The 25,799-nt window shown below is 45.4% G+C and overlaps 1 pseudogene; it reads left to right on the top strand.

The window, feature by feature from the left end:
- Window positions 1-3,487: 3,487 nt before the first annotated feature.
- Window positions 3,488-24,837, top strand: LOC111753702 (pyridoxal-dependent decarboxylase domain-containing protein 1-like; annotated as a pseudogene).
- Window positions 24,838-25,799: the final 962 nt, after the last annotated feature.

Genomic DNA, 25,799 nt, shown 5'->3' with positions numbered 1-25,799 from the left:
ACTTCTTCAGGCTGATTTTGTAAAAGCTGCTTCCAGATGATGCTTTTTAGGACACTTGGCCAAGCCACATGAAAAGCCAGATCATGGTTAATTTGTGCTTTATTGAGTATTTAAAGTCAGTAAATAACAACATAGCAGGATCTTGTAATCTCTAAAATGTCCCCAAGGTTTAGCTGGCAAAGTCCAAGCTACCAGTCAGTATAAAAATTGGTCTCCCAGATACAAGAAGAGGTATAAATTTGTTAAGTTAAAAAAAGCCTCTCAGTGTTGAAAGTGTCACTCAAGTGCAGTGTTACACAGATGTCCAAAGGCCAGGCTGGATGGCGCCTGCCTTTGCTGTGGTCTTGCCTGAGGTGCACTGCCTGGCAAGCTGTGGGTCCCTGTGCCACCCACAGCTCGGAAGAGGCAGCTGGGGAGGGGGCAGAAGGCAGGACGCATAAGAGCCAGGTCCTTTGGTTTCTGAGGAGAGGGTTTGACCTTGCCATGTCGGTAGAGCTGGGTTAGTATCCTCTTGATTCATTAGTTCAGACCGCAGAAGTGTGTGGTGTTGCATTTTGCAGGCAGGAAGCCTGATGTGGGTCTCCCTGGCCAACTAGAGCTGGGCAGGGCCAGTTCTGGGTAGCCCAGGAGGGAGGAGGTACCTTCCAGCTTCCGGGTGGTCAGGTGGCCCTCTGTCTCCCAGACCTGAGATTTGGCTCGGATCTGCTTCTCTGCCCGCTCCCCCTGCTGCTCTTCTGCCTTTGTCCCTGGTCCAGGAACCCTGGTGAACCCCCACCCTGCCCCATGACCCAGGGTGACCCTGCTATTTGAGGGTTGGCGCATTTGCAGGCTGACTTCTGTCTGCAGCCTTGAACCCCGCTGTGCCACGTAGCTGGTGCATTTTCAGTTGCAAGCCATGGCTCGTGAATGTCTGTGGTCCTTTATCCAGCTGCAGGGCTGACCCACCTGCCTGTGCCTGCTGTGGTGGGGCATTATCTCCATGTGTGTTCTCTTCATTTCTGTTGTTGTTGGCTGTGCCATTTGCTAGGTGGTGTCCCCTGTTTTTGCCAGAAAGGCTGACAGGACCTGGCACCCATCACACCTACACTTCCTTAGGCCTGCTGGTTCTCCCATCCTCCCCATGTTCTCTGGTGACCCAGGTCTTCCCTACTGGAACATGGCCTGCTGCTGGTGACCCATCAGGCTGATGAAGCTGTGTGCATGGCCCCTGCTGTGGCATCGCTGGGCCCTGGAGCTGCCATCCGGGATGGCTGTTTTGCACACATGGGTGACTACAGGCACATGTGCACACTTGGGCTGCCAGTCTGTGCTGGTGGGGTACCTGGCTGGAGGTGCATGGGCTCCTCACAATGGGTGTGCAGGTGCAAGGCCTCAGGTTTGTGGAACACTGGTTGCCCCTGCTGCTTGGCACTGACACAGCACCCATCTCTGTTGCTACCTGGATCAGGCTGCTTCCACAGCTCGCAGTGAAGGTCGTGCCTTGACACCTTCAGCCAGCTCTTTGTGGGCATACGATCTCCCAAGGTTATTGGAGCCATTGGTGTGGAGAATTCGGTCGCAGTGGGGGAAGCCAGCACAGGTCTCCAGCATATGCTGTCACCTAACAAGCCAGCGGGCTGTGTCTGCATGGCTTCTCCTCAAACCTTCCAGGTCCAGTACCATCCTGAATGGGCTTCTGCTCAGACTCAGACTTGCTCCCCAAGGCCCTGTGTGTTTGTACCTGCACTTTGTTTTCAGTACTGGGTCTTGAATTGAGGACTTTGTGCCTGCCAGGGTGGCACTTGTGCTGCTGAGCTGCATCCCCCATCCCTGGGTTTTGCTTTTGTTGTGTGTTTCCCACTGTATCAGGCAGCCTGGGTTAAGTTATGCTCATTGTCAAACAGTCCCAGCTCTTGGTGAATGGAACAGCAGTTTATCCCATCATGGGTCTGCTGGTGACACACTCTTGGAGTACTCTGGTGCCAGCTTCTTGGCCAGAGGGGGAGAGGGCTTGGTGGAGGTTCAGTCTGTCACTTCTGTTCTGCCTCTGTGACCAGAACTTGCCACCTTGCCACAAGCAGTCACAGGATGTCAAGGAAGCGTTGTCCTAAGGCACACCTGGCCTGGAGGGGAAGTGGAGGTTCAGGAACAGCACAGTGCCTGCTGCCAGCTTCCATGGTGACAGCACCCAAGAACAAAATATAAAAAGCCCACACCAAAACTGTGTGGGGGCACACACCTGTCATCCCAGCACTTGGGAGGCGGAGGCAGGAGGATCCATTAGGGTTCAAGGTCAGCTTGGGCTGCATAGTAAGAATCTCATCTCAAAAGAAAACAAATCATCCTGTGTTTCTGGTAACTGATTTAAAGATCACAGTATTCAGTGTATTAGTCATGGTTAGTCCTCTGTTGTTTTGAAATTTTATTTTATTTTTTCTCTTTAAAAAAACCAAGTAACCAAGGCAAGATGTTTGGGGAATGGCACCCTGGTTGGGGTGCTCTATTCTCCCAGGAGCCAGTCCTCTTTGTGTTTCCTTTGGTCCCTGCCCCCTGGGGGCTCTCACTGCGACTTTCATGTTTCTGCCCATCTGTAGCCTTGGTGCCAGGCCTTGGAGCCAAGCTGGACATTTCTCAAGGTGCCAGGGTGAGGGACAGGTGTGTGGGGCAGCCTGGTTCCATTGCATTCTAGAAAGATGCCCAGGGAGTGTGACTGGTGCTTCAGTGTTTGTCGGCTGGGAGTGACCACTGTGGAGTGTGTGTGTCACCTGGATGTGGTAAACACCCTTAATGTCACCTGGCGGTGAGGTATCTGGAACCCAGCAGCACTGTAGCCCCAGCCCCTGCAGAGCAGCCCCAGATCACACTGTGCTGGGGCTCAGATCACCCTGATGGGTGCTGGGCCCTGTGGGGAGCCCCAGCTCCACTTGCCCATCTCTCCTCTGGGGTCTTAGCTGCAGGTTTCCTGGATGCAACGCGGGCTGAGGGGCAGGGTGAGGAGAGGTCTGAAGAGGACAGTCAGGGGGCTGCCAGTGTGGCCATGGATGTCAGCCATGGCCTCCCTGCTTTGTCCCCTTCTTTGCTCCTCTGCCAGGGACTGATGGGTATGGGGCATCGCCCTGCCTTATGGCGCTCCTGGGGCTCCTGGTTCTGCTCTGCTGTGCCTGGATGATGGCCTCAGTATCCCCTGTCGACTGGGGGTGACCACACATTGTACTGCTGTGGGGTGGCCAGAGCCTATCCCTGGCCTGGGCCTGGCAGGAGTGGTTCTGGGCATGGATGGAGGGCATGCCCTGGAGCCCTGGGCCTTGCCCTTCAGCCCCTAGGACAGCTGTAGCTTGCAGCGGAGCCCTGGCCTCTCCAGCAGTCTCGAGAGAGCAGAGGGAGGTGTGGTCCACGTGGCCTTCTGGAGGTGGCTGGGAGCCATGTGTGCATCACGTGGGGCAACTGCTGCCTGTCCCCTCATGGTGTTTTAGTTTCAAGACAGCTCATGGGCTCTGAGCATATGGACATGGCTATCAGGTGCGAATCCCTCATCCTGTTTGGTGGAAGGGGCTGGGTAGGTATGGGTTCAAATCCCAGCTCTGACTGATTAACTGTTGTGGTCTTGGGAAGCTGAGACAAGAGGATGGTGAGTTTGAACCCAGGCTGGGCAAGTTACAGCCTTAGTCAGACCCTGCCTCAAAAACAAACAAAAAAAGCAAACCCTGGGGTACCAGGGGTGCAATGCAGCGAGAAGGCCCTGGGTTCCATCTGTAGAACTGCAAGAAAGAAAAGGAAATGCTGCTTCCTGATGCTCAGCCTCAGTCTCGACACCTGTGACCTTGGCTGGACCTAGGCTGAGCGTGATGGGGCACACACACGGCCCGGGGGACATTGTGGATCAGAGCTGCACAGGCCACAAGTGCCCTGCAGTGTGTCTTGCTGTACACAGTCCCGCACTGGTCACCACTGCCGGGCCTCTGCTGCACGGTTTCCGTGGTCATCACAGCACAGCTTGGGAAACGATGACCAGGGCTCCCCATCTCCAGTCACCCCAAGCCCACTGAAGGGGACATCGGCCCTCTCTGTGCTCTCTGAACTCCTGCCACTGCCATCAGGTGGGGTCCTGTGGCGCCATCACCATCTTTCTCTGGGTCCAGGGATGTAGGCCTCTGTTGCCTACTCCTGGTTTGAGTTCCTCCTGGGCCCCAGGCTGGGTCCTTGTCATCTTCTAGCCTCTGGATGCTGGTTCAGCCCTAGTAAGTGCTCTCCTCGCCTTGGTGATGGTGATCCTTCTACCTGCTCGCATGTTGCCGGTGCCCTGCAGGATCCCATGGCCTGTTACCCCCCCCCCCACTGCTTATTCCTTCCCTCTTAGATGGTTGAGGCTTCCTGATGAGCATGGTCCCAGCAGGTCCTTCAGCTCCAGAACTCCTGCTGAGGGCTCGGGCTATGCCTTGGGTAACCCATACTTTCGCCCTCTTCCCTTTGCAGGTTTGCCCTTCATAGCCCCCACCCTGCGAACTTCACCCTTGGTTGGATGGACACCCAGCTGTCTGTGCCCATCACCTCATCAGAGGAGCATGGGTGCAGGTTACCCCTCCTGCTATGCCTGTGTTAGAGACTGTGCATCCTCGTGGCCTCTCACCTGCTCCCTATCCTTCCCCCGCCCTCAGAGTCCTGCTCCTGGCTGTTTACCCACAGCATTCTCTCCTCTGTGGGGTCATGTTTTACTGACTTTTAAATATTTTATTTTACTGGCCTCTTTGTTGACTTTAAATGTTGTATTTATTTACTGTTTTACTTTTCATGCATCATTACCACCAAGAGTACATTAGCACCAGGGTGACAAATGTCCTTGTCCAATGGGAGCAGGAATAAAGGGAATGGGGTGGCCATGGCCTCATTCACCAGTGGGCAGAGTCTCCCTGCTGCCAGACCATTGTCCTTGCCCAGAGCTCGAGGGTGGGGGTTTGTGAACATGTGTGCATGCACGTGCACGTGTGCTGGAATACTGGTTTGGGGTTTTCCTTTGAAGAGAAATATGCACGGTAATGATGTATGCATGGCTCCGTCCAGGCCATGCATCCTGCTTTCACCCCACACTGGTCTCCAGGGCCCCTGGGCACTGAGAGCTGCTTGGGACTTCCTTAGCGAATGTGGCGTGTCAAGCAGGACAGGGTCCTTGCAGGGCACCTTCTCAGAAACCACTCTGCTTCCTTTCTGTTTGTGCATCGTGCATCCATTAACACGTGTGCACTCCCACTTACACGTGCCCATCTCCCTGAAGCTGCCTGGCACCCTCCCCGCCATGCTTTTGGCCTTGTTCCCTGAGGGCCAGAGGCAGGGGGGTGACGGCCGGCTCCCGGGCCTCACATCTTGGCTGCTGCCTGGAGGCCCAGAGGACACTTTTGGGGTGGACTCACTGGGGAGCTGTCATTGTGAGTTTACCAACAAGGCCATCAGGATATGACTGCTTCTTCCCAAGTGGTGAGACTTCCCTGGTGCGCACCTTGGGGTGCTCCAGGATGACACAGGATTCCGTGTTCCTTGTTCCTCTGTCACCTCGCACCATGGCTGCTCTGGGAGCTCTTGGCAGAGCAGAGGGCTCTGTAGTCACAGTGGGGCTTGGCTGGGCTAGGCTGGGGGACCCTTCCACAGGGGATGGAGTGAAGGGGTGTGGCACCTTTGGACTCCTTCCTAGCAGTATCCAGAATTGACAGGTGTGGACCTAGATGATAGTGACCACGAAGACTCTTGCTTGTTAGGCAGAGCCACTTTCCAAGTGCAGGTCCTGGTAGTGTGGTCCTTGCCAAGTCCCTCTTCCTTGGCTCCACCCTTTGTCAAAGCTGCATGTCAAGCTGCTGTCCCTGTAGGCTATGAGCTGTCCTGTGGCACTCGGGAGGCAGTGCTTGTGTGGTGCAGTGGGTACTTTGTTCCTGCTTCCAGGATGGGGAGCTTTGGTGCTGCTCCTGTGGTTCCTTCCCTGTGTCCTCCTCCTGCATTCTCAATTCCATGGGCTCTCATGGGACTCCCCCAGCCCTTCCTGCTCAGGGGCAAGAGGTGACTGCCTGGCCCTAGCATCCCTGGTTACTGGTGTCTGCAGCCTTAGCTCAGGGTGAGGATACTGATTTGCAAAGCCCCAGTGGAGCCTCCAGGGACACTTTGCTGGCACAGCAGGGTCACTAGCCTGTCCCCAACCCTGTCAGGGCCAGGACATTGGTTGGATTGGGCCGGCACTAGAGTGGGACAGGACCAGCTCACAAGAAGTCACAAGCCAGGTGCAGAGACAGGAAGCTCTTTAAAGAAACCCAAGTGAGAAGGGTAGCCCAGGCCATGGTGCAACTGTACCTGCAGTTGTCTCCACCTGCACCTGTCCTCACACCTGTGCCTGAGGTCCGCCTGCCAGCGCACCTGCATCTGCACTGTCCACCTGAGCCTGTGCTGGTTCAAAATTTGTACCCACACCCCTCTTTCTGTCTCTGAAGTGTCTGGCACAGGGCAACGATTGCTGCCAGCCAGTGCTGCCCTCGGTCTCACCCTTTGTGGGGTCCCCATGGTACCGCTCAGTTTACTGTGTTGTTGACCCTGTCTGCTGAAGTCTCCCTGACCAACTGTGGGTGGCTAGGAATGTCACACGTGGTTCAGGCTTGGGTGTCACTTCAGGGCTTTGCAGTGAGTATTGAATGCAGGCAATCCCAAGCCTGACATCCAGGACTCCCTGGCCACACTGCAAAGCTAGCTGATGACCTGTGGGGCCTGGAGCGGGTGTGGCCAGGCCTTGCACACCCTTTGGTGATCCCACTGCTGTTGTCTCTCTTGTCTGGGTCCTGGCTGGTGATGGGGCCTGGCCAGGCATCACAGGTCCTGTTCTTAGCCTGTCCCCTTGGGGTAAGCTGCTGTACCCTAGGGGTCAGCTCCCTGCAGCCTGGTATCTGGGGGCTCTCTTTGCCTCTCTGCCTGTGCCAGTGTCACGCAGGCAGTTCCTTGGCCAGGAGGGCACATTTGTTACCTGAGTCTGCTCAGTGTCAGGGGTGTGTGGTGGAGTTGGGGCCCTTTTGGGCCTTTGCCCAGGAGCTGGCAGAGAGGGACTGGGTGGCTCTGACTCCACAGTTTTGGGTGTGGGGCCTTGGCATGAAGACAGTGCTGAGGTGCCTGAGTGCTTAGCAGAGCAGGTCTGACAACAGAAATGGCAGCAGCCGGGGAGCTGTGTGTGAGGGCAAACCATGTGCTGGGAGGCGTGCAGGTGGGTACGTTTGCGTGTGTGTATACAGGTGTGTGGGAGAGGTTTGTGCAGGTGCACGTGTGTGTACAGGTGTGTTAGAGCATGTGTGTGCATTTGTGTCATGCGGCACACTGCCAAGCCACCTGGCTGCTTGCTTGGTCCCCCCATCTGTGCCCTCCCTGTCTGCTGAGTTCTGTGGAACTGTCCTTTCCTGCTCTCCAGGGCTAGACCTGGGGCCCTGTGTGTGGAGCAACAGAGTCTTAATACTCCTCCACCCTTGCAGAGAGCTTCAACTGTGGGGCACTGGGGCCGAAGCTCTGGCCAGCTGAAGTTAGATTTCTAGGATCAGGGGATGGGGTCATGCTCAGAAAAGCATGAGGACCTCTCTCCTAGGGTTTCATGGAGGTGTGTACACTGGGGAGCCCAGGGTCCCCACTTCATCCTCCAGCAGGCAGACCTGGCTGTTCCAAGGCTGGAATACCCCAGAAGGAGCAAAGCTGCTTTCTGTGCAGTTCCTGTGCTGTGTTGGCCGAGGAGCTCTGCAAGGGCTGTCAGCCCCACTGCCTGGCTTGAGGGCAGCAGAAGAGGGTGGCCGAGACAGCTGAGGGCCTCCATTTCCTTCAGAACTTCCTTTTATTTTATCTGTGTTATTTTCTTTAAACACAAACATCTATTCTAGCACAGGCAAGGGTCAGAATGTGTCCTGGAGTAGAAAGGCCTGAGTCTTCCCCGTCACCACTGTGTTTTCCATTTTTAGTTTTTCTTAGTCCACATTTTTTCCTGTGTAACATTTACAGTGTTTGTGGGGAGTTGGTGTGCACTGCACACATTCTCCCCTTCCTGTCTCTCTCCTCTCCCTCCGTCTCTTCCTTTCCTGTCTGCAAAAATTTATCTCCCTGCTTCCTGTCATTTTTTTATATTGCTCTTCGTTTACTTTGGTCTCAGATGAGAAACCATGCTGTATTTAAGCTTGTGTGTCTGATTTATTTATTGCACTTAACATATCTCAAGGTGCATCCATTTTCCTGCAAGTGACTCAAGCTTATTCTTTTTATGGCAGAATAGTACTCTACCATGTATAGCTACCACATTTTCTTTATCCTTACTGATCCGTTGGTGGACATATAGGCTGCTTCCAAGGTTTAGCTGTTATGAATTGTGTTCCTGTAAACATGGGTGTGCATGGATCGCTGTAATATGTCTTTAATGAAGACACCCAAAAGGGAAATAGCTGGGTTGAATGGAATTTCAAAGAAAGGGCAAGGTAAGGGTCACAGGTGTTTAGTAGGAAGCACAGGCAGTGGGAAAGGGCCACAGGCATGGAGGAAGGGCCTTGTGCACAGCACAAAGGGCGGGGTGGGAGAGTGAGGGGCGAGTGGGAGCACAAGGGGTGGGGCAGGAGCGCGAGGGGCGGGGCACTAGCCTGAGGCACGTGTCGGGAGTGCCAGGGTTGGGCCAACAGTGCCACTGGCTCAAGCGCTAGGGATGGGCCATCGACAAAGAGGTGGGGCCTCAGGCGGGGGAAAGCAGCACCTGCGTCAGGTGGCGGGCCTGAGGGCCACATGCACCGGGTGGAGGGCCGCACGCACCAGGAAGGGGCACCTGGAGAGCATGCGCAGCAGAAGGCTTAGTGCTTGGCAGTTGGGATCCACTCCCACTGCCTGCTGTGTCTAAAGGACTGTGAGCCAACAGGCTGCCCAGGTTACCCACTGCCTCAGAATACGGAGGGTAAGGAAATGGGTGCGCAGTAGGAACCCCTGAGCAGCGTCCACAGCCGACCCCTTCCCCTGCTCTTGGAGAGCCCCTGCAGGAGAAGCAGCACCACGTGGACTAGGCTCCCGGAAACCAAGATATGTCCATGGGGGAGGTGCGTGCCCCTTAGGTCCTGGATCTCTGAGCTGGGTCTAGGTGAGTGGCAGGGGGCCCACGCAGTAGGGGACACAGGGGCCTCAAAACGGTTGGGCAGATGGGCCACTATTGGAGGAGCTGAGGCGACTAGAGCATCCCAGACTCAGCATGACTCTATGAATATTGCTTCCCTCATTTGTCTGGGCTCTGCTACTTACAGGTCCAGCACCTACTAGTAGCTAGCCCTTTGTCCTAGGACAGTGCACTCTCAGTTCCTGAGAGCACAAGCCCATCAGGTCCACAGGGACCCTTGAAACCACCAAGGATCTCCAAGTACAAGGTCTCTCAAGTCACTTGTCAACAGCCTAGCCAGTGCTTAGCACAGCAAGTAGGTTCACATGCACCCACTCAAATACCACAGCCTGTACCATGTTTTGTTGTCTTTCAGATCACTGGCCACTGCCAAGGCTCAGACTGAAGAGTCCCCTGCCAGAGCAGTGTCATCATCTCCCCCAGTCCAACCCCTGAGGTGGAAGCCAAATTTCCCACAACAATATGCAGCCCTGTGTCATCTACCCAGGGGGCTGGAGTCTACCCCCAGACATCAGAGCAGGTAAGACACTAAAGACAAACGGGAATGGGCTCAGCTGGAGCAGGAGCTCTGGGGACCCAAAAATAGCTGCTGCAGATTTGTGCCAGTCCAGTACGAAAGCCAGTAACCTGGTGGTCGCTACTGAGCTCCTAACCCCATCTGTGAACAAAATGTTGCTCCTAACAGTGTCTGTAATTGGAGTGTCATTTTTTGTTACAGTCTTGTATTTGTTTGCCCTGGAGCCCTATGAGAACTATGAGAATGTTCCACAGGAGAGGATTTTGGGTGTTGTGTGTTCGGTCTCAGAGCTGATAGTGCAGGCGGGGCTGGCCTGGGACCCCCAGAGCTCGGGGCAAGGCCAGCCTCTTCCTCCACCTTCCATTTCATTTCTTAGACCAAACCAAGTGTTTCCAGATCCGTTTGGTACAATTTTGAAGATATGTCAGATACATTTAACTGTTGTCAGATTGATTCCATGGTCACAAAAGAGCTGGTACTTTTTCACATTTATTTTTGTAAATAATTGTAAGCGAAGCCAGCTGGTGACTCTGCCATGGGGTGTGCAACAGCCATTTCTTAAACAGAATTAAAGCAATGACTTCTGTCCAGTCAAAAAGACAAAAGAAAAGAAAAAGGAAAAAAGGAGAAAAGAACAAAAGGGAAAAAAAGGGAGCCAGCATCCCAGTTTGTAAAAATGAGTGGCTGTGTCTGGTGGACAGAGTTGATTTCTCTCTGCATTTAATAGAGACAGTATGTTCCTGGTCATTGATACTCATTTACTTCCATCGTGCTGTGGAATTTTAATATGTAACAGTGCAGGCTTTTTAGACTTGTGACTCTTTTTCTTCTCCATTTCCTCTAGCTTGACAGAGAACTCAGCTGTTGCTGTCTCAGTGAAACCAGTTGTGTAGCTGTGTCAGGTGGCTGCTGACATGAACAAGGATGTGGATAGAGGTTACTGCCATCGGTTTCCACCTTGTGAGTTTTGGCTGATGTCCTGGGACTGAGTCACTATATGTGGTGTGGCGAATCATAAGGAATCCTGCTGAGATTTTACCACTGTGTAACCGTGTCCACACACACATTACGCCTTGGATACCATCTCTGGAAATCCAGTCTTCAGCACGCCGGGGTCTGTCACTCAGAAGACGCCTGATGAGAGTTGTGAAGGGATGACTGACCATGGCAGTGTTCCAGGGCTCAGAAGAGGCAACTCATACTTCATGATAGAAGTGGGAAAGAGATCAGTAAGGACTTCCAGGACCAGGTAAGATTTGAATTGTGACAAAGTGCTGAGCTTTAGAGGTGTGGAGCTAGGCCCAGCACATGACAAGGGCTGGCAGAAGTGCATGGTGGAAGTAAGCAGCATCCCTCTGCATGAGAGCAGTTAGGCTGGAAGAAAGTTTCTCAAGGAGGGGAAAGTAGGAAGTGGTTTGAAAGATTGCCTGTAACCAGTCCTAGAGAGCCCAATTCATGGCAGGGCTTTCAAACCACATTCTGTAGGAAGACACTGACTGGTTTTTCTGTCCAATATCTGTTTTTACTGAGGTGAAATCACACAAGCCACTTCAAATTCAGTGTATTTAGTACATGGAATGATTTTTAAATAAAATGACTTGATCAGAGGTGTGATGAGCATGAGGACAGAGTTCTGGAGTGTCTCCTGGGAATGAAGATTTTTTCCTAAAATAGTCTCTCTAACACAGTGCATATATTTGATTCTCTTGAAAATTGTATACAAAGGAATGGAGTACAAGAGACATAGTGAGAAATGTTGGCAAACACATCACAATCATTCCTATCATCACTGTTTCACAGACGACCACAGAGGCGGTTACAGAACTGTGCAGTCTCTCCCTTTCCCCAGGTCTCCAGTACCCCTTAGCATGAGGAGAAGTTCCCAAGATTCCCAGTGTGCTCCAGGTCCTGGACTTGTCCCTGTGCTCTTGGTATAGAAGCAGTTGGTCTCCTGGAATTATGTGCTGTCTAGGTGTGGAAGCATGTGGATTGAAGTTGTTTGGTTTGAGGAAATTTATAAAGCAGTTTCAAATGACTTCAGTTTTTTCTTTTTCCAGCTGCATTTGTGCAAATTTTTCATTGGTAGGATTTTTTTTGCATTGTTAAGATTTAATTTCATTTTGAAATTTAAAAAATTTTTTAAAAATTTTAAAAACCAAAAAGTATAGTTGAATTAAAATTTGCCTAGAGTAAAATAGTTTATGCCTGTCTGTATGAAACATATTTATATATACCAGTTACTCACATTTGCCACCTTTATTGTACAGACCTCATTATGTGAGGCAGCACATTTATAAAGTAGTTTCATTAAAGAAATTGCAACTTATAAATTAAAGTATTTTTGTTTTGCCAAGGAATCTATGAATTCTTTTGTTGAAACATGTTGCTTTTCTAGTGCGTTTCATGTTTTTATCAGTTCTTTCTTTAACAACAACTGTAATATTAAATATTGTTTTTAAACATTAATTATAGTGATATAATTTAATATATGTAATGATCACATCCATCATAGGGAATTTGTACCTGTACACGATATTTCCTTGTTTCTTTTTTCACACTCCCCTCATCTCTGTTAAACTTCTCTGCCCATCTTTATTAGGAAAGCATTGTTTTCTTCTTTCTTGTGTTTTCCTTGACTTGCATCCTGGCACAGAGCAAAAAAAAATAATAACCACCATGAAAGGAGAAAGATAGACAAAAGCCTGCCAAGACAAAAGCCTTGGTATTGTGAGTCCTTAGAAACAGGACAAGTCAGCTGGGGATTTAGCTCAGCAGCATAAGCACCTGCATTGCAAGCAGGCAGTTGTGAGTTCAATCCTTGGTACTGATAAAAAGAAAAAAAAACACAAAACAGGACAAGTCACAAAGGTCAGATGATGGTTGGGAGTGCATGCATTGGCCTAAGTTACCACTGAATGAAAAATGTATTCATATTTTAACTGGACTCTTCTTTAACTCAAACCACAAATAACTCTTTCAGTTTGGGAAATTGAACAAAATCTGTTTTTGATGAATGGAAGCAATGTTGGATGCTGCACCGTGGCTGGGACTCTTATGCACCAAAGTCCTGCCAGAGTGTGTGGGGTGGCACTGTGTGTCCTTTGTGCTTTCAATTACAGTGCACAACCATGGGATAAATGATAGATCAGGAACATAGAGTGAGCTCAGAGATTTAAAACTTGTCATGCAATCATGGAATTTAAAACTGTGTTGTCACGGTGCTGTACCTTATAAGTAGTACTTTTTGGAATTTTGATTTTGTATGACGGAGGATAAAAGATACTTTATGTACTAAAATAAAACAGCAAAATGAAACAAGATTGAGTGTAGAGTAAGTGTAGATCATGGTACACTTTGGGAGGAAGGAGAGGGTCTTTTAAACAGTGACATTTTATTTGCTTTTGCAAGTATTGTGATGCTTTTTATTGTATCTGTAATTGGAAAATTGGTGGGGAGTGTAGTATGAATCTGCATGCTTTGAAAATGCCTTGAGTTAAGTCAGCAGCTCTGTTTTGCCCCAGGGAAGCCATGGTTTTGTGGTTGGGTGAGTCACTGAGACCTCACCCTTCCCACTCACACCTCTGTGAGCAGCAACATCGTCCTGATGTTTACCTTTCACGGGGTACAGAGAGAGAGAGGTGGAGCTGCGAGTAAGACAGAAGCACGAACGAAGTTCCATTTTCACTGTGTGCTTGTGATCCTTGTATGTTGCTTCTTAAGAGCAGGCAAAGAAGTGATTGTATGCAAAGTTGTACAGGCCCATGAAGGCATCCTTATTTATAGTGCAGTTTAAAACATGAGAAATTCCATGTCCTGGGGTCAATTCAGATTTGTTAAAGTCAAGAGTATATTGTAAGTGTGTTTTAAGTGACTATTAGGAGGCCTGGCTAGGCAGGTGTGGTAACAATTGCAGCACCTGGAAGTGTGAAACAAGCAAATCACTGAGGTTCTAGGCCAGCCTGTAACACATACTGTATTCAGGGAAGCCTGAATTACACAAGGAAAACCTATGTCAAACGAGAAAAAAGAATTAAGAAAAGAAGTTCTTGTTAAAACCTTTGATCATCTTCAAACCATGTAGTCTGAAAAACTTTCAAGTTGATAGAAAAATTAAAGTCATAATTTAGTGATAATCAGATGACATATGTTTGGTGAGCTCACTAATGCTGATGGAGGAATAATTGTACTGTTATTAACCTTTTTCTTTAGAAAATTTGATTTGCAAAATCTATATTTAATTTTTTTTTTACTTGGTAATAAAGAAGCATGAAATCATGACAGTTATAGGGAGAATAGATGGGGCTAGAAGCTGTCAAGTGAAGTAAAACTATCCAGAGTTAGAAAGTTAAATTTCATGTTTTCTCTTATTTGAGAAATGAAAAAAATTACTGACAGATAAAGATGGGTGACAGGAAAGCAGGGAGGCAGACTTTGGAAACAGGTACAGGATATCCCTGGGAAGGGGCGGGTAAAGGAAGAGGGGTGGGAGGTTCTGAAAAATCAAGGTATGTTAAATTTACATAGGAAGTTGCTGAACAAACCACAGCATTCTATAATATAGCAAGCAGTAATAATAAAAATGAAATAAAATTTTAATTTTTATTTGTGCCTTTTGTTTTTACAAAGGAATCCATCATTTTTACTTCCCAACCAGTATTGAAGTACCTTCACTTTTGGAAGTCCTTTGGATGATTATACATGGCAGACTCACGGAATATCCACCTGTAATTAATGCAGGGAAACTATTCCATCTTTATGCAGAGGTAAGTGATACTCTGAGACAAATCATACCTGTGGAGTGAATTTGTAATCAGAAGAGGGCTCTAAACAATGGATTCACTGGACATGGCACTGCATGTGTGTAAACTTGCAAGTTACCGGTATCTCAGGGTGTCATGGATCTTTTTGCAGGAAAGAGATCTTCTGTGTGGATCTCTCCACATGTGGGGAGAGGTCTGCAGCTATGGCCCTTCAAAAGTCCTGGGGCAGTGTGGAGGCCAGGGATCACCAAGGAACACTCCTGAGAGACTCACTGGGAACCTAGAGAATCCAGGCAAGACAAAGAAAGCCTTTCTTTTCTTCTGTTGGTAGAGTTCAAGGCCATCAGTCAGACCCACGGTCAAAAGCTGATTCCTCCAAGCTCTGATCATTGGCACAGTCCTTAAGCTGCTGCGTGGCTCTTGACAGACATCCTCCTTCCATGCAGCCTGACCCAGGTTGGGACAACCTCATTTGTGAATGGAAAAAGACCTTAAGAGCAGTTTGCAAAGTGATTTTTAGGAGTCCTGGGACTGCTCATACTGGATTTCTTCATCTCTGCATCACTTAGGAAGGTGTACTAGAGTTAGTGTGTTTGTCCTTTTCTCCGTGTATGTTATATATCTGTAGTATACATCAGTTATTAAACAGAAGGCTCCAGAGTTAGTTGTCACTGTCCCCAGACCCCGAGAAGCAAGGATCATGGCAGTGCAGCGAAGTCCTGGCTCCCAGGGAGTCTGCACTTAGGGACCGTGCTGTCTCCCAAGGCCCTGAGTGCAGTGGACCTGCTGTGCTTGGCTGCAGAGCCCTTTCTGCTCCCTTTCCTCCCTCGTTATATCCTCTGACCTACTGCTGACAGGTGGGAGAACAGGCCAAGGGCCTTTGGCAGGCTCCCCAGCCAAGATGCAGAAAGGGCCTGGACTCAGCAGGCCACTGCAGGCAGGGCAGAGCTGAATCCATGAGTATGGAAGGGGACATTCTGGCAGCTGAGTGGCCCTGGGCTCTTGCTCACCTGGTACGTGCACTATCTGTCTGTTCACTCCTTAGGGCTGTTCTGTCACCCAAAGGCCATGCAGAAAGCCATCTTGGCTTTGCTCCCCCTCCCATGCCAGACTTTTCTGGACCCCTACCAATGTGGGAAAGAGGGCACCCCCTACCCTCTGATGTTCACTGATTGTCTTCCAGCTCTGAGCAGTGTGGCTCCTCATTGGCTCTGCTGGGGACCGGAAGCTCTCAGCTCCCTGTATGCCATGTGTTACCGGCCCTTGGCAGAGCAAGTGCCAGATGCAGGATGATCTCTATTAGGACACACTGGAGACAGGCATGTTCATGTTGTAAATGGGTAGAAATTGAATTTGGCCCTGGATTATGAATGATGTCTGTCGCGCTCCACCCTATGGTAGCACAGTTAGAGGAGAGCTCACTTATTTCAGGTTAGGCATGCCTAAGTCCTCCATGTGTTTGGATGCCGGTTTCCTCTTGCAGTCACTGTGACGGAGCTTGCAGTGGGCCTGGTCTGCCAAAGAGCTGGCCTAGGTACCAGGCTGTTCTGCTTGGCAGCTCTGAGCCAGGGGTGCCTACCCATCAGGGGTAAGCCCCATGTGTGTATTTGCTTTCTTCTGCGAACTTCAGTTTGCATTCTGACCAGCACCTATTAGCCACCACACTATACATATGGTCCTAAGCAAGCCGTCTACCTTCTCTGTGACTCTGCTCCTTTATCCTTGAAAGAGACAATGAAACATCTCCCCAGGAGTTTCTGAGATGATTAAGTGGACAGTTGTAAAAGCACCTCACTGGGCATGCCACATGTGTGAGCTGCTTTCTTGCATCAGGAAACAGGGTACAGATTTTACGTGTGGCCCCACTAGACAGGATGTGGGTGGGTGCAATGGGGCTGGGATCATAGAGAAGAAAGGGAGAAGTGCCCTCTGTCCTTAAGCCCCCAGACTCACCAGGAGCCTTAGGTTGCTGCTGCCTCCTGATACCCCTGGGGACACTGTGAACATCCTGGGAAGAGCATGTCACTGAGGCTTGGGAGCTGAACCCAGGAGGATACCAGCATATCAAGCAGACCTGTATCTGAAAAAGGTAGCTGGAGCCAGGAGATCTCTGCAGTGCAGTGCTTGTAATTGTCAGCTCTGCAGATGAAGTGCATGGCTCCATCGGGGCCCATGCAAGGCAGAATCCAGCCTTAGTCTCAGTGAGTGCATCCCGGGCTGGGGTCAGGCCACATTTCATTCTTCATCATGGTCAGTGCAATGAAGACAAAACAAGTATGCAAAAATTACACTCAAAAGGGACAAATATAAAGGATAGGATTTTCCAGTGATATTAGTTTCTAGGTATAATATCCATGTAAGTGAATAAATTATATTGGATTTCCTAGTTATGGAATCTAATACTTACCAAAAAAACCATTTATACACATTAGTGATAAGACTCTACTACACAAAATTTTGAAAATTGATTTTGTGACAGTTAAAAATCATTAAATATGTAGTGATATGACCTGAAGCCATTTTGAAAGACACCAGAATTAAACCATTGAAATACCTCTTTGACAATAAAGTTTAAGCAAGTGGTTGCAGAAAGCAAGTTCATAACTGGAGAGACTCAAAAATGGAATGACTTAATATTAAATATGTGTTTTCATATGTATGGTATTTTGCCACCAAATTATGTGGACTTCCAGGTATGAGATTTTACATTGATTATCTTGGGAATCACTTGTGAAGACTTGATTTATATCAAATAAAAGATAACAGTGTAGGAAGTAATAAAGGGAGAGCCTTTATTCCTGTGTAAAAAAGAACATTTTTATGAATATTTCAGGTTTAAAAGGACATTACACACCAAATAATATTATTTAAAAGTTATGCTTAGTATACTTATCTTTTTGGGGGGTCCAGAAGCAGGTAGAAAATGAAATGTGGTAATGCATGCCTAGAATCCAGAGTTTTGTAACACTGAGTAAAGAGGACTTTAAGTCAGAAAACAGCCTTGGTGACATAATGACTTAAGAAGATTGTTAATCAAAATAATAAAATTTAAAAGGGCTTGGAATATGTCTCAAAATTTGTGAGATCAGTCCCATATTCTGAAAGAGAAAGAAAAGAAAAAAATTAAAAAGTGACAATTTAGTTGAAATTCAGTGATTTTCTAGGGATGGATCTGTGACAAAAAGAAATTATTAGCATATGAAAGTAGGTATGGATCACTGTGTGGAGTGTCTGGTTAATTAATACACAAACACTCAGAGAAACCACAAGAAGCTGTGAGATTTCTAGATTATGAAGCCTCCTTGGGAAAAGTACTGGTTGGCACTGCCCTGAGTCTCAATGTTCTCACAGCTCTGGTTCTTCCATGTATGTAAACACTGAGACACTCCCATCGTCAAGGCCAATAACCAAGTTTTCAGCTACAACCTGCTCACCTCCTTCACCTTCTGTTTCCTCTGCTCCTTGCTCTTCATTGATCATCCCAACAAAGTCACCTGCATCCTCCAGCATATCACATTTGCAATTGTCTTCCCTGTCTCTATTTCCAAACCATCACTGAAATGCTGGCCTTTAAAGTCACTGCTCCAGGGAGAAGAATGAGGCAGTTGATGGTATCAGAGGCACCAAAATACATCATCCTCATCTGCATCCTGATCTAGCTCACTCTCTGTGGAGTCTGGATGGGAACAAATCCACACTACATTGACACAGATGCACACTCTGAGGATGGCCTCATCATCATAGTGTGCAACAATGGTTCTCTGACCGTCTTCTACTTTGTCCTAAGATAACTGGTTTCCCTGATCATGCTCAGCTTCATTGTGGTTTTCCAGGTCACCACTGAAGATGTCAGGAACCTGGATGACACCTTCAGTGAAACCAAATTTCTGCCATGTTACTGTTTTGCAGTGTGTGCATCACCTTCCTTCCTGTCTACTTCAGCAGCAGGGCAAGGAGATGGTGACTATGGAGGTCTTCTCCATCTTAGTTCCCAGTGCAGGGCTGCTTGGCTGTATTTTTGTCTGCAAGTGCTATATTATTTTGTTAAGACCAGAGATAAATTCTCTTACTAGTATCAGGGACAAAGCACATTCTGTGAGAAAGGAGCTTTCTTATCATTACACACAGTTGTCTTCTTATATATACAGTTGTCCTGAAGTCAAAGCTGAACCATATTTACAGTCAGATACTGTATTATACTATAGAACTTATATCCTTACTAGATTATGCAACTTCTTTTATCTAATAGTATAATGGTCCAGTAGAAGCTGTAGTCTTAATGTCTTTAAATTCAATTTTATTCTTGATACATTATTTCCTATTTATGATGGAATTCATCCTATATTTTCTGATTAAATTATTGACATTTTTCTTGTCTTCCTTTGGCTTTGCCAGCATTTTCTCTCATTTTGAAAAGGTAATAACTTTTGTCTTGTATGGCACTGTGTTTCTGAATCGTTTTTTCTTTCAAAAGAAGAGCCTATATTCAATATACTGATTATACTACATTTCAGTAGTTGTAGATATACTTGTCTTGTCACATTTCCATTTTGCAATTAGCTTCGTTGCTTTTTAGCATTCTGTCTCACATGGCTTTTAGGATTATGGAATTGGCTGGTAATATGGAAGTAAAAACACTGCTGATTATGTGATATCAATGTAATCAATTTATAGACTATTTTGTGAAAGAACTTGGAGATATGCAGTAGATTAATGTCCCAACCCATATTTGTATTTTCTTTTATTGTTTATAACTATCCTTAGTGACAGCTATGTATGTGCATAATGTACATTTATGTTATACTACATATATTTATACAATAAACTTTCTTGGCATACTTATTTCCAGATGTTTTAGATAATATGGTAAGAAATGGTTTATCTGCCATATGTTTATTAGTAACTATATAGCTATGGATTCACATCAATGCATATATACGTGAGCTTTTATCTGGACATGGTGGTAAATACAAGCTTTCCAATGTTGTGAGACAGTAAAGCTGGAGACCATAAGTTTGGGCTCAACCTGGGTCACTGAGACTTAACAAGCATCTGTCTAAAAGTCAACATTAAATAAGTTGAACAGATGTGGCTTGCTGTAGGCAAATATCTAGTTTTGGCTTCTGAGTCTTTATGTTCTCTTTATATTTTTAAGCTCAAGAATTCCACTGATGAATAGAGTGTCCTGTGATGTAATTATCTTCCTAACACAAGATTTTGAGGGACACATAATAGAGGTTGTGGGAAGAATGGCATGGAAAGAAAAAAAAAAAAAAACCCTGTTAAGCACTTACTGGCTGCCAGAGTTGCATTAGGTCTTCTGCATTTCAGTTTGCAGCAACTCCCAGTAGGAAGCATTATTCTCCCCAATTTTACAGATTAGAAATAGAATACTTTTTATTTTTTATTTTATTTTAAAGAGATTAAGACAAAAGAGGACATAACAAAGCAGATCAGAACAGAACAATATAAGCAATACAGTGCTTCAACACAAGACAACCGGATATTAACAGTAGCTACCAAAATTTCTTTTTTTGAAATAGTTGGGCATACCTTCACATACAATACTGTCAAGCATAACAAAATAGTATAAAACCATTCAAGAAAAAGAAAATGTTACAGGGCATTCAGAACCAAATAACAGAAAGTGAACAATGGCTACTATATTATCTCATTTTCCATAAGAATTTATTTATGCTATCATATATATTAAAATCTAATAAGACACAACATGATAGAACCAATGGAAACAGGAAAACAAAAACCTGGTAGGATTTCAAAGCAAGATTATATTAAATCTGCAATGGCTTCCACAATGTTTTGTTTTCTTCAAAATATCTGTTCATATAATCACACGTACTAAAATCAAACAAAACAGAAAAAATCATTTCCATTAATGAATGAAAACATAAAGCTTCAAAGCAATGTAATGGGGAATCATGATTACCATAAAATCTTATGTACTCTTATCATTTCCTACAATAGGGAGACTACATGATATTTATATATGTGAGTTAGATTTATTTCACTTATGAGCATGGTTTCAAGTTGCATCCATTTATTTATAAATATCTCAATGTGATCATTCTTTACATATGAGTAGTACTCCATTGTATAAAAATGTCACAACTTTTTTATCCATTCCTCAGTTTCTAGACAGGTTGTTTCCAAAATTTTACTATCATAAATCATGCTACTGTAAACATGGGTGCACATATATATCACAGTGGTATGATGTTTTCAGTTCTTCTGGGAATATGCCTAGCACTGGAATAACTGGGTAGAATGGGGCTTCCAATCCCACCTTTTTGAGGAATCTCCAGACTGACCTCCACAATGGTGGCACCAGTCTATATTCCCACCACCAGTGCAGAAGAGTTCCTTTTTCCCACAGCCTCTCCAGCATTTGAGTGGGAATGGGATGGAGATGGAATCCTGTTGTTGTTTTAATTTGCATTTCTCTAATGGCTAATGATGATGAAAATTTTTCCATTTGTATTTCTTATAAAAAGCAAAAAACAAATATTTCTGACTAGAATCCCAATAACACAGAAGACAATAATGGCATGTATCAAATGAAAAATGCCCTGAAAAACAAAGGAAATAACCATTAGGTGAAAAAACCCTACAGAATGATATAAAAGTTTTCTAGTTATACTTCTGGTGGAGGACTGATACTTAGTGTATACAAAAGGTCAAAAAGTTATTCCCCAGTATAACCCAATCAGAATTGCACAATTGAACTGAATAATCACTTCTCAAAAAGAGGACAAACAGCCAATAGGTCCATCAAAAAAGTAAATATGTTTAGGCTTTTTAGCTGTTATCAACATGCAATTCAAAATGACTTTGTGGTTCCAGTTTACTTCAGTATAAATGACAATCATTGATAACACAAACACAAAAAGCAATGAAGACTGGCAGGGTGCAGATGGGTGTATGTGGGAAAGGGAAACAGTGCTGCAATGTTGCTAGTAATTTAAATTATTAGAAGCAGTCTGGACATTCATCAGAAACTCACAATAGAAAGTCCTATTGGCCAAGCCATCTCTCTCCCAAGTGTATTCTCAAAAGGTATAAATACATCATCATAGAGTGATACATGCATAGCCTTGTGGTTTATAGCATCCTAATTCAAAATAGCAAAGGTCTGGCAGCAGTCTGGATGTATGGATAGGTGAGTAGATGAGGAAAATATGGTATTTGTATAAAAAGTATATATTTTAACTACAAAAGGTGAAATTGTTTCATTTTCGGGGAAATGGATAGTTAGAAATTGAGACCCTCAAGCTAAGGAAAGTGAGCCTACGATTGTCTAGATTTAGATTAGAGGATATGAGGAGATGACAGCTAGTGGGTTGAGTGTTTTGACTTGAGAAAACAAAAATTACCTAAATTTCAATGTGGTCAAGGTTGTACAACTCTGTCCATAGCGAAAACATAGTGAGTCATAAATGTTTAGCTTTTAAATTGTGTAGTGTGCAAATTTTAACAAAATAAAGTCACTATTTTAAAAAAGAAAACAAGCCAGACATATAAAATTGTCTCTTAATTCCTTTAATGAGAAATCCAAAACATGCATAAATAAATGAGTAAAGTAAGGGAAAAAATAAGATAAAGCTTAAAGGGCGATTCTTGGCAATGACAAAGGAGTTCATGTGAGGAGAAGGAAAAAGAAAGAAGGTAAATTATTTCAAATGAACAGTGGACCAACATCCTCAAACAAGTACCACCTTTTGTAATACAAACATGCAATTAAAAATAAGATAAAATGTAAATAGGCCAGTATAGTTATGGTCCATTCAGATTGAAATGTTTGTGTTTTCTCTTCCATTTATAAAAATTATTTTTGCTTTTCTTATTAAATTGCAGGCACTTTCTAGAATTTTTAAAATTACTGTTTCTTAAGTACTTTCTGTTAGATCACCTCTAGTTCTGCTTTACTTCCCTCAATTTCTTGGGTTACACCATGCTCCTTTCTGACTGCCTGATCTTGTATTTCTTCTTTAAAAACTTCCTTAATCATAACCTTACACATGTTTAAAAATACGTCTTAACCCAATTCATTTTCTAGTGTTGCATTTTATGTAACTTTAGATATTTACTTTCATCTTGTTTTATTCTGATGTTATATAGGGCCTAACTTCCCTCAGGAGATGAACATAATTATCTAATTTTCCTTTTCAGCTGAAATGTTCCATCAGTTCTATATTAAATGATCATGTACATCAGTGGCTGCTTTGACTCTTATTATCAGAATTTGCAGTATGGGTGTAAAAATATCTATTTTCAACACTGCTATCATTTTTCTAAATAGATTTTTGGAACTACTTATTGAGTTGAAACCACTTGATTGAATTTTAATTGTGATCTGTTATATTTACATATTTTAGAAAGAAAAATCATGAATTTTCAAAATTAGGCCTTTCCATAGAAGAATATTTCCAAGCCTTATTAAGTACCTTTCACTGAAATTTTAAAATATCTGTACACATGCTGTCATAGGTTTGTGGATTAGTTAGTAGCTTCTGCTACAATTGTGTATGACATCTATTCTCCTACTAGAAGTTTTAGTTTGTCATTGCTAGTTGAGAGAAAGACATTGGTCTGAAATGGAAAGTGGAAGTAACCCCAGGCCAAAATGGGCTCCATGCTTCAGCCCTGCAGGGTCCCTGGATAAGAGATCAGAGCCTACAGAGCTTAAATTGGGAACACACAGGCTGGAGTTTGAAAAATGTATGGAGGGCGTGGATCTGGCAGTGTTTGCTCCTTATCACTTACAGCTGCAATTAAATGTGATAGCATGATCTTGACTCCTACCCCATTGCTGGTTATGTCCACTATTCCTGTGATGTCACTGGACAAATGTGGTAGGCCCACCTTGACATGAGTTGCTGGTTAAGTTGTTGCTTAAGGGAGTGAGCATACAAACTCTGTGCCCTCCTTGGTGGCTGTCTTTTTATTTTTCTTATTTAAAGACAGAAGAAAAAGAAGAAAGAAAAAAAGAAAGGACATAAAAAACAATGCAGTAAATGGGTACTAATAATACAGTATTTCTAGAAAAAAATATATACAGTACAAAATCACCAGTTAATAGGTTACATATTATCTTCCCAGAAACAGTTGTCCATATCACTAAATTAAAGCATATAAAGTGAACATTCATACAGTGAAATTGGAGACAGTTCCGTTCAATGATCCAACAAAAGCTCAGTTATATGGTTTTCCATCCTACACACTCGAACATACCTGTGGTTATATCCCTTAGCCTCAGTGGCTGTCTTTACAATACTCTGGACTCCATGGATTGTAGAGAGGATAAAGCATGCCTTTCAGCTTGGTCAATGGTTGCAAGACATTTTAAGAAATTGAACCTAAATTTTGGTGGAGGATGAGTTCAGCTCTCCAGCAGGGGAATTCAGATTTTACCAGGAATTAACAAGTTCAGATTCAGTGCTAAAAGAGGTTCCAGTGACAGCATTGTATCCCCCACACCCATAGTTCTCTGGGAGAGACTTTCCTGGGATGCTCTGAATTCCTAGCCAGGAGAGCATTTGAAGAAGCTGGTGCTTGTGAATGGCCTCACCACGGCGAATCTGGAAGTCGAGGGCATGTGTATACGGTTCAGTCCTTCGATGAAGGCAGCAGAGTTAGCAACATGAGGAGCCAATGTGGATCAGTTTAGAATCTGCATCCATGGAAAATTTTCTGTGCTGACCCAAACACTGCAGCTTTAAAAGAATCCAAGTGGGAAGCAGTAGGGACTGTTTGCAATTCATCTGGAATAGATGTTGTCAGATAGGAACATGCAAAGGTGATAACAGAATTTTAAAATAAGATCCAGAGGAAGAAGAAATCTATGCTGAGTTGCTGAAAAAGTTAAATGTGCTAGAATCTAGCCTCACATTTATGATGGGCCCGGAGTACAGTAGTATGAAGAGCTGCATTTATGTTCCTCAGGAAACTGAAGAAAACTCAAGACTTCTGGAAGACAAGACAGAGCCATCTGGAAAGGAACTCAAGAAGCTCAGGTTTGGCTGCCGAAGGTAAATGAGGAGCAACTTTTGGAAGAGGGAGTGGTGCACCAGATTCCTGTGGTAGGACTGCACTGAGCTGGTTTTCTCCAGCACAAGCTTTACAACAGGGATGAAGATTTAACTTAATAGCGGGCTCTCTGGAGGTCACAGAACACACATATGTGTACAAAGTGCGAGGGATAGGGGTTACACTGCCTCCAATGACCCCAGGTACTTGCTCCTAACAGAGATTTCCAGGTCCCTAATGGATCAGTTGCAGGGAGTGAGAGCAGCTCAGTCAGTCACATGGAAGACTTAGAAATGCCCAAGGATACACCCAGTAGGCTAGAGCAATGCACCCCAGAGACCCAAAGCACTGGGCACCTCCAGGGGCTCCTGCCCCCAAGACCAGCTCACTGAGCCCTCCAGAACAGAGCCCAAGGGTGACAGCCCTAGGTGGAACAGCCAAAGAGCCCACTTAGAATCAGTGCTCAGATTGAGATCATACTGACTGTTGCTTCATAGAAGAAGTTATAATGAAAACATGAAGTGTGTTACATGTTCCTTCCATATAAATGGGATATTTGCACAATTCTGTGCCTGAAAGCCAGAGTTTTCAGAGGGAAAATCAGTTATTTTATGTGTATGCAGAACACCAACCTCCTGTTTCTGGCCTACTCAAATGCAGTAAAACCAGTTCCCCCTAAGTTGCAGTTGACATTTTATTCCTAAATAACACTTACAGTGTCAGGTGCTTGCCATCAGAAACACTTGCTCTCATCTTTCTAAATGTATACACACATGAGTAGATTGCACATGGTGACTTTTTCTGAGGACTTTCTGGGTGCTGTGCTGAGCTTTTGCACAAACAAGACATTAGTGTTTTTGTCTGTTACAATGGATCTGGGCAGTGGAATTTCCATGCACACTGCTACAGGCAGGCTTCAAGGAATGAGTTTCCGTGTTACCCAGAGAGCATCCAGAGCCCTCTCCTGCCATCTCTTAGCTGTTGATTTTCCTGGAGACTAAGAAAGGAATGCATCCACTTCAGCTGTGGCAGGGCTTGTGTCTTCGGTTGTCCTTTGCTGTAAATATTTTCTTTCTCTGCTCTTTGTGAACACATTTGAGGACTTGTCCAATTAAAATAACTTGAGTCTCTTCCTGACTCACTGTACATGTCAGTTTTTAAATGCTTGTAAAGCTTTTAAATTAGGAATGAGGCACAGGTTATGGTCCCTTCTGTCTGGAAAAGCCTGGGAATTAATTTGCTGTGTAGCCTGACATAGGTTGGAATGGTGAAGTTTCCTTTTGTTTCAATCCAGTGGTCTGTGGCTTCTTATCCACTCATGATTCACCCTGTGTCCTACTCAGGAATAGCAGAT

The sequence above is a fragment of the Cavia porcellus genome, unplaced genomic scaffold, assembly GCF_034190915.1.
Source record: "Cavia porcellus strain 051 isolate PalLab524CR breed Dunkin Hartley unplaced genomic scaffold, mCavPor4.1 scaffold_5, whole genome shotgun sequence".
Taxonomy (NCBI): Eukaryota; Metazoa; Chordata; class Mammalia; order Rodentia; family Caviidae; genus Cavia; species Cavia porcellus.
The sequence above is the reverse complement of the archived record's forward strand: the minus strand, read 5'-3'. Positions and strand labels throughout refer to the sequence as shown.